Here is a 12,080-nt window from a genome sequence, read left to right as displayed (position 1 = left end):
TCGCTATGCACGCGGCTGGCGTTTGTCGCGTTGGTACCGCACAATGCGTCACCACACAGCTTCTGGATGGCTTACAAGAATCTAAAATCTCACTGGTCGCTATCGTTGGACAAAACGCGTTTCTCTGATGGTATGCAGACGAGTTGATGGGATGAGTCATACAACAATCGTACACGCTCGCTCTATCTCGCCTGTTCTGAGCAAATTCGTTTAATCGCACTGTGAACTTGAAATGGATTAAAAAAGGGAATTAAATACATTACAAAATGACAACTGAGGTACAATGAATAATAAAGTAGTTCTTTCTATAATCTAACGAAAAACGTCCAAAAACCTTCAAATATACAGAACGAAGCTTGATATAAAAAAACAATTAGGTTGAAACAGTGAACTCAACCTGTGTTTGAATTACAGAGAAAACGTGAACACAGTCTACGTTTCAATTATAGAGAACACGAAACTAATCTATGTTTCAAAATAATCAATTTAAATAAACTTCCATAGTAAAATGGAAGAGGAAATTGTGCCCTTAAAAATCAACATGAATAACTTTAAATTAATTTTATAAAATTATATAAAAATCTACTTAGCGACTTTCATTTTTAGGCTTACATAACTTTACAGAAATACTCCTACTTCTAATATTTGTTTATCCCTCCCTTGACCCATTTCATTTTTAAATAAGGAATATATAGTATATATATAAATATATAGTATATATACATTCGTTACAACGAATCACGTTTGTTTGTTTATTTGTTTTACAATTTAGTCCCAGGCTACACAAGGGCTATCATAACATAGCTGTCCCATGCGTTGTGATAATTCAGTGGGAAGGCGGCTGGTCAACACTTCCCGCCATTAACTTAAAGTCATGACGATCAAATCTCATTAGATAGAAGTAACCTAAGCTGTTGGTGACATGAGCTGTTGACTAACTATTGTTCCTTTAGTCCACTAGTTCCCAACCAGGGGTGCGAGATAACATTTGTTTTGGCCACCTTCACCTTTATTCTCGAATAAATAATTACTGTAAGGGGTGCGAGAGCATATTAAAAATTTTTTAGGGGTGCGGGGCATAAAAAAGATTGGAAACCACTGCTTTAGTCTATGAATTCAAAAGTAGGGATAGTTTTGAGCTTTGCGCGAAAATTCTAAATAAACAACCAACATATTTAATTAAATATTAATTAGCACAGACGTTTGTGAGAAATAACAACAAAACTTATAAAAAAAAAACACCTGTAGTATCTAATTAGTTCGAATGTTTCCCAAAAAACCAAAGAAGAAATAGGCAAAATGTAATTCCCGTTAGTTACTGGGGCGGGGTGGCGGGTGTTTATCAGTAATTACTCTTATGAGTATACCAGGTAGATAAACTCACCAGGTGTCCGCATAAACTAGAACACAGATTTATGACACCAAATTAGTCGCTTAGCGTTGAAAAACCGATTGTAAATAAATTTTATTATTACTATTATTATAAACGTTAGTAAATTCTTGTTAACAAACACAGACCTAAATTTATAAGCAACATGCAATGAATATTTAAGAAAATTAACCGAGAGCGTTCACATTAATAAATTATTTATTTATTGTTTAATTTACATATATTATTTTTCTTTAAGTATCTTAGTGTCATTTTTATTACAAATTTAATTACTGATAATTCGAAAACTATTACATACAAAATCTTTAGGTTTAGTATACGAAATCACATTTTGCAAAACGAGCGTATTATACAGTAACGTGAACAGTGAGTTCCAAGCGCGTGAAGTTTCCTGCCCCAGTATTCTATATATGATTGTATATTTCATATCTATCTTCATAAGTAGGTGGAATTTGTTTGGTCGAAAACATTAGAAGGTTGGTGTACGAAGCGACAGCTTAAAGATTTGAAACGACTTTGATAATAGGAATGATCAGTTGGTTAACATCTAGCTGTTCAGAAAGTGAACCCCTCTGTTGTTGTATTCTATACACGATCCTACATTTCATACCTCTACTTTATAAATAGGTGATACGTGGTTTACAAATTTTACGTGTTAGTATGTTTTAAGTTGCTGGCGAATTTCCAATCCACGGATAAATCAACAGCCATGTTTGCAGACAAGGCTTAACACGCTTATCAATTGCATGTAACTTTCTTAATATTAACGAGCCATAGCTTCAACATAGTTCTATCATTGTGTAACACATAAATAATCTGGCGTATTTTATCTCATTTCCAGTTCTTCTTGAATTTCGAGATAATTCACCGTTTGTTAAAACAGTCTAGAACAGAGAAAAAGACTTTGTATTTCCGAGGGTGGTATAGCTACAGGGATAAAGCTAACTGCATATTTTCGGAAGACGCCGTGTTAGCGCCATATTCAGATTGTGTTTCTAACTAAAATGTTTAGTAGCTCAGAATATGGCCCGGCATGGCCAAGCGTGTTAAGGTTCTCGACTCATAATCCGAGGGTTGCGGGTTCGAATTCCCGTCACAACAAACATGCTCGCCCCCCCCAGCCGTGGGGACGTAATAATGTGACGGTCAATCCCACTATTCGTTGGTAAAAGAGTAGCCCAAGAGTTGGCGGTGGGTGGGGATGACTAACTGCCTTCCCTCTAGTCTTACACTTCTAAATTAGGGACGGCTAGCACAGATAGCCCTCGAGTAGCTTTGTGCGAAATTCCAAAAACAAGCAATCGCGCATATTGTGCTACTTTGTACAAATTGATTTTACATTAGTTCTAGTATTGTTATTGAGGTTTGAGCGTGATTTGTAACGTAGGCCTACAAGAAGTTAGGAATTATGTAGAAAGAACGCGTGATCCCTTTATATGATGTTTACAGATGAATTTCTTTTTGAAGGCAGGATGTATACGAGAACGATCTTAATAAATACTTTGAACTGGCCTAATTTCACACGCGGTCGTTTGGAAGATTCCAAGTTAAACCTGAAGATGACCTCGGATTACGAGTCGCACGCCTTACGCGCTTGGCCATGCCAGGCATGCGCGATTGCAAACACAAAAGACAAATACTCCACGAAAACACTGACTCTGTCGCGAAATAAAAGAACAAAACAAAACGTTCTACGCTTTTCACAAATTTCTTCTATTCATATTCTAACTTCGAATGTAAGGAAACAATTTAACGTCAAATTAAAATATTCTAGGTCTACTTGTCGTCATTCTTCAGTTTATTGGTTGTTCAGAAATATTTCAAGAGTTGCTAAAAATAAGAATCTTTAAAAATATTTGGCGAAATTTTGACTACATATCAAAACTTACAATTTCATAATATTGTAGACAAAACTGCATGAATTGCTGTGGATTTTCACAATTCGATTTTTAGGGAACAATGAAGGCTTTAATGTATCGATACGTATATTGATTCGAAGCTTCGTTAGATTTTTTTTTTTCATGAAGGGTTGAAAAATTGCCCCAAACTATCATGAAGAGAACACGTAATTGTTGTTCTTCATTGTTTAATCTAGAAAATGAGAGATGACGTTTAATGTTACTGTGTTAACTACTTCATGCAGAGGGTCAATTTAGTTTGTGAAGACATTAAAATAATATTAGTAAAATAAAGTTTAATTTAAAGCAACGTGAAAGCTTTACCTTTAATTTTTTAACACAAGCTGATATACTAATAAGGTTTTGAAAATAATGTTATCACGTTTGAAAATTCTTGATTAAGATATTATTATTCTTTAAGCTTTGTTACCGTTTGTGATAAATAAATACAGATATTAATAAGTTCTTCTTTTGTGAATAATGATCCTGTATTGCATTTTTTAATAAGTGTGAACTTTGCGGTAGTTTTTGCTGTGATACGGCCATGGCATGGTCTGGTGGTCAACAACACATTCCCAAAAGCAAAAAAAAAAAAAAATTCAAAGTTAATTTTTTACCTCAGATTGGGGGTCGAGCATCCTAACCACCTGGCAATGCTGGGCTACAAGTGTATGATAAACCTATCGTTTCTTTAGCACCTTGAAGTTAATTTATTACATACCCTAAATCCAGATTTTCGTCTATTTAGTGTTCACAATTGTTACTATAACTTATATGTACCTAAATACTGATATGATATCAACTATTTAAAGGTGAGCCAGGTGGTTAAGGCGCTCGACTCGCGATCTGTAGATTCGAGTCCTAGTCCCACCAAACATGTTCGCTCTTTCAACCGTGGGGCATTATAACGTGATGGTCAATCCATTATTTGTTGGAAAAATAATAGCTCAAGAGATGGTGATCATCAGCTGCTTTCCCTCTAGTCTTTCACTGCTAAATTAGAAACAGCTAGCGCAGATAGTCCTTGTGTAGCTTTACGCGAAATTTATGACAAACATACTTTAAAGTTATCACATTTAATTAACGTATTAACTTATTCTGTTAACTGAAAAAAACTAACAAAAAATTTATTTTCGTAAAAAATAATATGTACAATCGACTTTACATTCAAGTGCTATGTTATAAGCTTATTAATATCAACTGTTTCTTCTGTGATGCATGCTAAAAAGGAATTTTGCTACAATCGTTATAACCTTTCAATATTGTATACTATTTTACTGACAAATAGAGGGAACGATCGTAACATAACAATGTCCCCAGTGACTCTCAGGATGCGACTTGGTTACTAAGCCATGAAATGAAAAGAGCTTTGCGACAAGTAAACGGAAAAACCAAATGCAAAAGTGGAAACATGTTGCAAACTGATGATAGGCGGTCTCAGTTCTCTAGTTCCCCAATGCCCAATGAATTCTACTGCTGATTAAAGAAGTTAGTTAAAGTAACCTCTCGCTCAGTTATTTTGTATTTGTTTTACTACACACAGTTAGTGGTATACTGTAATCATATAAAACTTAATACCAGTTTTGAATATTTAAAACAACAATATTAACGAACATATTTTTAAAATTGTAATTTCTTACCTTAAATAAAATTAAAATGTAAATCACTTTTCTGGAGGTGCCGGGGATCGAACCCGGGGCCTTTCGCATGCAAAGCGAACGCTCTACCACTGAGCTACACCCCCTATATCAATTATACTCTAAGTACTTTATTTATACTATAGATAAATATATGTAAATTATTTTTATTAATTTTAAACATTAACAATTTACAACCCACAGTATATTAAATAAAATTTATTTACATTACTTTCAAACACGTTTCGCTTTTGATTATAGCATTTTTCATTACCATATAACCGTTGACCTAATGTTACGTTTCTCGAGTTATTCTTGAAATAAACAAGCAGCTAGAAAGAATTTAAACTTGTGTTGATTTATTTGAGTACGTTATCAGTAATTTAATTCTAGGCGCAAAATTGGTGTAAGCACACAAAATCTGCGTACCGAATTAGGTACAATCGATGCTAGTCGTCGAAATCTTAGCTTGAACCAATTTTCTTTCTTTCATTTGTCACGTAACACAAAACGTACCTCTATTTCAAATGAGTAATTTCGCTTTATCAAAACAAATTGTTAATTGTCTTTTAAAAACAATTATTCTAAAATACGAATTAAAGCAGATCCATACACATAACTATTTTAACCGCTGACATTTAAATCAGTTAGAGATAACAGCGATTAATACAGCGACATCTAGTTTTTTATAACAAAACTTTGAAATAAATATTTATAAAAGCATAACATTGTTTACTTAAGGAAGTGTGTCACAAACTTTCTCGGTTCACGGCGCCCCTAGGCAAATCGAAAAATCGAACAGTTCTCTTTATTAAGTATCCAAACAATTTAATACTTAATAAGTGTTTATATCCTAACAACTTATTAGCCATTTGAAAGAATAATACACGTAAACTGAAAGCAAAAACAATACTTTTATTTCGTTTTTAAATAACCACAATTACTAATGGGATGTGTGCGCCTGTTGGGCACTGCACAGCTTATAAAACCTTGGAATCAGATTGGACACCGTCACCCTCATTTCCTGTTCCACATTGTTTTTCACGCGATACTTGCTTTTTATCACAGCAACCGTTGGAAACCCAACTTCGCAGAGATATGACGTCACAAATGGAATTAGGATTAGCGGCGGATATTTTTCTTTTACTGATATCCAAACCTCAGCTAGTCCCATGCTACCAAATTTTGTTTTTAAAGTCTTGTCACAAGACAGCTCAATAAGATTTCCTTCTTCTGCAGAGGTAAATTCAGATGGGGCCTAAGCCTTGAATGGGTCTTGGATCCATGCAAACTTCTTCATATCTTCTGGAAAGTAGTTTTAAAACTAGTCACTGAGCTGTATTAGGTGCTCCTCAAAAACACATTTTAATTCGTGTGTCAAATCAGCTTCATTGGATGTAACAAGCTACTGCAACAGGGGAAACAGTATTTGCCACCATCTTCATTCATTTTGTTTTTCCATAGTAGTAACTTTTTATCTGAAGGTCGAAACCTTCTCTGCGAGTTTCAGAATGTGCAAAGAGAATTCATTGCATTAAGTTTTTCAAAGAAATCGTACAGGTATGCTAATTTTGACAAAAAATAACTATCCAAGAAGTTTTTTATCACATTCGTGTTATTATTCTTCGAAATAAGAGTAGAGTTCCTGTCGTAATTCGAACACACGGGACAGTACATTCCCACGGGAGAACCATCGCGAGTTATAGTTTTACAACAAAGATGTGTGCTCAGATCCCATATCCTCACACAGTTTTAACAAAAACTCGCTTTCTGTGGCCGAGTTTTTATAAAGTTCACCACTTTCAACACTATTTCTAGGACTAAGTTTAGTGGAGGACTCAAGTGCTTTGACGCAAGGGCTTCCCTGTGGATTATGCAGTGGGTCCACAGTGCATCGAAAGCTTTGCTTCGTATGAATGCCTGTAATCCTCTACAACAGCCAGACATAGAGTGACCACCATCGGTACAGACGCCAACGCACTTACTCCAGTCTAAGTCGTTTTCACACATAAAAGTTTTAAGGATCTCAAACAAGTTTTGAGCCTTTTTACCTACAGGTATGTTTTTACAAAAGAGAAGGTCTTCCACAATTTTGTCACCATCCACAAACCAAATGAGCATTCTTGTTACTATCTGTCGCTTCATCTATCTCTCACCCAAATTCCTTTCTTTACCTTTTTTCAATCAGCTGATCGTTGAGGTCTTTGGCCATGAGTTGGATTCCACAGCTAATAGTATTGTTGGATATAGACACCTTTAAAAGCAGTCTTTCTACAGATTCACCAGCCATGATGTTCAGCATATTCACTGCAGTCGGTAAAATCAGTTCTTCTGCAATGGTGTGAGGCTTTCTACATATAGCGAATATATATGCCACCTTATAGGATGCTAGCAAAGCATTGCTTATTATTGATATTTGTTTTAAAAATGTACCTTTTTGTTCTTTCATTTCTTTTAATTTTATGATGAAATAATCACGGGATTTACTAGCCACGTTAGAATGATTGGTTTCTAAGTGGCGTTTTAATTTACTTGGAAGCATGCATTATGGAGCCAAAACAGCCAAAACTTTTAGACATAATACACACCGCAGACACTCTTCATGATTGACATTTACCAAAGTAAAACCAAAACCCTGATAATTATCGTCATATTTTCGATATTTCCATTTCTTAACAACTTTGCCAGTGATCCTCTTCGCCATCCTTTTCTTCACTCCCACACTTCTTGTTAACGTTCACAAATATTTCCATTTCTTAACAACTTTGCCAGTGATCCTCTTCGCCATCCTTTTCTTCACTCCCACACTTCTTGTTAACGTTCACAAATATTTCCATTTCTTAACAACTTTGCCAGTGATCCTCTTCGCCATCCTTTTCTTCACTCCCACACTTCTTGTTAACGTTCACAAATATTTCCATTTCTTAACAACTTTGCCAGTGATCCTCTTCGCCATCCTTTTCTTCACTCCCACACTTCTTGTTAACGTTCACAAATATTTCCATTTCTTAACAACTTTGCCAGTGATCCTCTTCGCCATCCTTTTCTTCACTCCCACACTTCTTGTTAACGTTCACAAATATTTCCATTTCTTAACAACTTTGCCAGTGATCCTCTTCGCCATCCTTTTCTTCACTCCCACACTTCTTGTTAACGTTCACAAATATTTCCATTTCTTAACAACTTTGCCAGTGATCCTCTTCGCCATCCTTTTCTTCACTCCCACACTTCTTGTTAACGTTCACAAATATTTCCATTTCTTAACAACTTTGCCAGTGATCCTCTTCGCCATCCTTTTCTTCACTCCCACACTTCTTGTTAACGTTCACAAATCTTTCCATTTTTATTCACAAGAACTTAAAATCAACAAAAGAATTTACTGAATTTCACTCGACCTAGTAGACACTTAATCAGTTATTTTGATTACTGACGGATCTGGAGAGTCGACAGGCATTAATATACAAAATATAAAAAACGAGAAAGTTCGAGAAGTTACTGGCCTAGCCGAAAGTACAAGTAAACAAAAACATATCTCAAACATCCAAAAACTTCTTAAAAGGAATGTAGCGCGATCTAATGTTAAAACTGTGAACTACTTCGAGGTAGTAGTTCGCAAGGTGTTCGAAAGATGTCGATATCACTGTGTTTCCCTCGAAATTTTGAAATATCCCGCGGTACCCTGGGATGCCACAGCGCACAGTTTGGGAACCATTGACGTAAGGTAATATACAGGATTTCAAAAGTTTACAAGTAAGGTTTGTGCAGTTTTAAATTGAGAAAAAAAAGAAAAGTTGTATTTTCTTCTTCACACACTAAATTTAAAAATACATTTAATTATTTAATTTTCTAGAATCATTGTTTGTTTTAGAATTTCGCGCAAAGCTACATGAAGACTATTTGGGTTAGTTGTTACTAATTTTGAGACGAGATAAACAAGATGTAAGTCAGATAACAACATACATTGCCAACACTTTGACTACTTTTGTGAGATCGTTTGAGTTGAATTTCGCGCAAAGCTATCCGATTCTAATTTAGCAATGTAAGAGTAGAGGGAAGGCAGCTAGTCATCACTATCCACCACCAACTCTTGAAATACTCTTTTAGCAATGAATAATCGGATTGATCGTAACATTATAACGCCCCTACGGCTAAAAGGGCAAATATGTTTTGTGCAAAGGGAATTCAAACCCATGACCCTCAGATTAAGAGTAGAACACCCCTACCATTTGACCATGCCGGCCCTCTAGTATCATAGGAACCTAGTTTTACTTTTCGAAGCATCATTAATGAATCATGAATTTAGGAAATTTGGTCCTGCTGTAGCTGAAGCACAGAAAAAAAAACAGATCAATCTTCATGTCCTCTTTACTTCATGAAATTTATATTTTAACGAGGATAGAAAATTATAAATGACTAGTGTGTTATTTCATTACTTTATCAAAAATAATATAAATGTACTTACAGATAATTTTTATATTGTTAATTCCGCTTTCTTGTGAAAATAATAAAAACGTTTTAATTTTTTGGCAATTAAATATTCTCAGCAAAAAAAATCTGTAGATTGGATACGATTATATTTTATTTTGTGTTTTACGAGAATGTGGTTTAATTCAAGTTAAGCCTTAGTTATATTAAAATGATTAATTAAATCACTTTTGCATAATTCGATAAAATTTATTAATTAGGTTTGCAGACATAATATATTAATCAAGTAAAGAAACAACAAGAGCTTAACTTGCATTAAACAATTATTCTATTTGGACAAAAACACATCTAACTCGCTTGAAAGAATGAAGCCAATAATTAAGAGTTTTAAAAGTTGTAACATACTTTTATGTTAATTATAGAGGGCGATAGCCACAAAGCGCTGTAAAAAACAACTAATCGTTATATGTATATTATATACAAAAAAAATGAACAGGATAAAAATAAATTAAAAGTTAATAACTGGAGCATCGTGATTATTTTAGGTTGGGAAGTAAATAAGAAATGAATGGTAGATTTAAAAACTGACATATTTTGTACGCAAAGCGTGTGTTATGATTCTAGATTAAGAATTTGCTGAAATGTTTAATTAGGAGAAATTTCACAACTTCACTTTGTTGATATCCATAAGGCATATTGTGCCAAAAATACAAGTTTTTTTTAAAACATATATATGTCACATTATAAATAGAAACGTTTGATGAAAAATAAATACATACCTGACAACTGAGGTGACATCTAGTGATGAAAAACAAAAAACTGAAAATATGCATAATATTTTTGGAAACTAATTTATTTCAGGTATACATTAAATAAAACGAGATATTATAAATGTAAAACCAAAAGTTATTTATATATAGTAAGGTATATTAATGATGTTATTAAACAGATCTGAAAAACAATAAAAATTCCTTATAGGTTTTAGGTATAACTGTTTAATGAGCACTAAACTAATGATCGTTTAGATATTTAATTTTGGAAATATACGTTTTGTATGGCTGAACGTTTTTACGGACTGCCTCTAATTAAGTTACTAAGATGGACTTATAAGCAACAATAACCTGAAGGAGGTATGTAGTAAAGAAATTCGAATCGTTGTCGGCTTTAGTAATCAAGGCATATGAAGGCCATAAAAATATTTTAGCCATATAAAAATATCACGGTTAAATTGCTAGGAATTCTCATTAAACAATATAAATAGTTATTACCAGTCATTACGAAAATATGCGTAACCAGAGTATCAAGTGATATACGGTGACTCACGAAAGTCTCTTTCGTAAACATATTAAGATTTTTATGACAAACTGTTGAATAAGAAATTTACTACGTGATGTAAAGTCTGCTAAAATCATATTTGTTAGAAGAAAAACAAAATACTAGCCAGTCATGCATGAGAACATCAAGAAAAACTATTGTTATTGCTAAAATTTGAGGAACCTTATCGGGTTCTTAAAGGTAGCAGTAAATGTTCTTTTTTATCTTTCTTTTAACGTACTGTTAATGTTTTCATTATTATATTTTTTTACAGTTTACTAGTTCGACTAGGAACATAGATCAGTAATTGTTGTATCATATATGCCAAATGATTCGCTTAGTTCAATATTTATATTGCTCAATTTGGGCTAAAGTTTATTGCAAGGAAAGATAAAATTTTCTTCTAACGAATTTTAGCCAAACACGATTGACAAAAAATCAGTTCCTCTCTGTAAGAGATAAGTGGTAATATGAATCTATTTTTTTTGTTGCAAAAAATATATAACGAGGTACACATATCTTACTTTATTTGATTGTTTGTTTGTTGAATTTCGCGCAAAGCTACACAAGGGTTGTCTGCACTAGCTGGCCCTAATTTAGCAGTGTAAGACTAGAGGGAGAGCAGCTAGTCATCACCACCCACCGCCAATTCTTGGGCTACTCTTTAACCAACGAATAGTGGGATTGACCGTCACATTATAACGCTCCCACGGCTGAAAAGGCGAGCATTTTTGGTGCGACGGGGATTCGAACCCACGATCCTCAGTGGAACGAGTTTAACTCACCTGACTAAACCGGGCTACTTTATTTGATAATGTAAAACAAAATTTGTTTTAAATTGCGCTAATTACTTATTCAGTGATAAAATTATATGAAATAAAAAATGTTTGTGGTAAGCTGGGGCTTAAAAAGGAAATACCACATAAAACATATAAATAACAAAGTGTTGATATTCATATGTTTTTATTTCTTTATTTATTATTCGCTACGTTCTCTACTGGTTGTTTTACGCCATTATTTCCAAGGCAAAACCATTTAGTTTACTTTAATATTAAAATACAATAAATTAAATAATGCTTTTGAACTGCAACAGATGGCACTAGAGAATGTATGAAAAAGAAAATAATCTTATCAAAAATAACATGAGACCAAATCCATCATTGTTTTCCCAGGTTATACCAGTTTCATGGATTTCCACACTTCTATAGTAATCCTAGCTAAGGGCAGATCGTTAGAACAAGACTATGCCTTATAATGTGACGGAGATAAATATTATACGTAGATAACTTATGTTTTCATTTTGATATGTTTTAGTTTACTTTAGAATTTCCACATTAAACGCAAGTTGAAATAAACGCGTAAGTTACAACAATATTTAATAAGTTCATTTTGTTTAGTTTGCTCCGTAATGAATAC

General features: G+C 33.8%; 1 non-coding gene across 1 annotated transcript; it reads right to left on the bottom strand.

Moving 5' to 3' along the window:
• Positions 1-4,960: 4,960 nt before the first annotated feature.
• On the bottom strand, positions 4,961-5,032 carry TRNAA-UGC (transfer RNA alanine (anticodon UGC)). The gene has a single exon. It is a non-coding gene; the product is annotated as a tRNA-Ala (tRNA).
• Between the last annotated feature and the right edge of the window lie 7,048 nt (positions 5,033-12,080).

This window comes from Tachypleus tridentatus, chromosome 10, assembly GCF_004210375.1.
Source record: "Tachypleus tridentatus isolate NWPU-2018 chromosome 10, ASM421037v1, whole genome shotgun sequence".
NCBI lineage: Eukaryota > Metazoa > Arthropoda > Merostomata > Xiphosura > Limulidae > Tachypleus > Tachypleus tridentatus.
The sequence above is the reverse complement of the archived record's forward strand: the minus strand, read 5'-3'. Positions and strand labels throughout refer to the sequence as shown.